The following is a 1236-nucleotide window of genomic DNA, read 5'->3' on the forward strand; positions in this document are numbered from 1 at the left end:
GGAGAAGAGAGACAATATATTTGTTGTACTGATGCCGTTTTAATTCCAAACCTTATTTTTTATTTTATTTTATTTTTTGATCATTAGGGAAAAATTAATTCCTCATACTCAAATGGGACCAGTATTATTGTGATTTAACCCCGTCAACTTTGGCTTATTCTCAGGGTAACTTTCTAACCTTTATGTTTAAGCTCTTGTCTTCATCATTTTAAAGGTTATGTGTTAGCTCTTATTTTTTCAGAACAGTCCGTGCTTTCCAGATTTCTCATAATTTGACATGATGAAAAATAAAGCCTACATTTGTTAAATAAATGTGTATTAGGGCTGTCAAAACTAAACGTGTGCACTTCATCCCACTCTTTTTTCAGACTTGTTAATATTATGATTTGATTATGCGATATTATTATGCTTTTTTGCTCTTTCTTAAATTACATTCTGTTGCTTTTTTTTCATTTATTCGAAAAAAATTCAATTCATTCAAAAGAAAATGAATGTGTTAATGTAAAGAGATTAATCTGTGGAATTAACACAATCATTTTTAACTCATTAATGGATTAACAACAAAGTTATTACTTATGAAATATTAAAATTCAAACTGAGGGGGTCACGAACACAAACTTATGTTATCTTGAGGGTCACGGCTCAAAAAGTTTGAGAACCACTGCTCTAGATATTTTATGCTAGCCTTCATATCAAGGATAAAATCATGTATTTTATGTCAATATAAAATGCTGGCAGTATAATTATCTTTTTCTAAATGTGTAGGGGAGATTCAACTGTGATATTGGTGGAAACTGAGGAAAGTATGGCAACAAAAAAAAAGAGGCACATTTTAACAGTAACACCCTGTTGAAAATCTCTACTATCAGTAGCTTCACTGATTTTTTTTTTTAGATATCCATCTAAAAATTGATGCTCGTGTGATTTCAATATTGTACAGTCATGTGTGTAGACAGATGTATTCAGGTTATAACTTTGATTTGAATTCAAGATCATTGTTTTCATCGCTGACACTTTATCACACAAAGAACTGTTAGAAAGGTCCTGCTTTTTTTGTAATTTTGTTTAGTTTTGTTCGAATTGCGCCATCCCTCACTGCGATAAACGTTTCGAGAGCAATTCAGCAGAGAGGAAGGGATGTGAATTTGGATGAACGCGCCTCACAGCCACCAACAGTCGCCTCTCTTATCACTAAAACCTCACACATCACAACCAAAGCCAGAGCCATTATCAGAC

General features: G+C 32.7%; 1 protein-coding gene across 1 annotated transcript in view; it reads right to left on the bottom strand.

Moving 5' to 3' along the window:
- Positions 1-1236, bottom strand: part of LOC103356706 (voltage-dependent T-type calcium channel subunit alpha-1I-like) — a gene marked incomplete at its 3' end in the record, with an annotated part of 216005 nt that overhangs the window by 79697 nt on the left and 135072 nt on the right. The gene's annotated exons all lie outside the window — the stretch shown is intronic.

Source organism: Stegastes partitus, unplaced genomic scaffold (genome assembly GCF_000690725.1).
Source record: "Stegastes partitus isolate 25-593 unplaced genomic scaffold, Stegastes_partitus-1.0.2 Scaffold215, whole genome shotgun sequence".
In the NCBI taxonomy this organism is placed as follows: Eukaryota; Metazoa; Chordata; class Actinopteri; family Pomacentridae; genus Stegastes; species Stegastes partitus.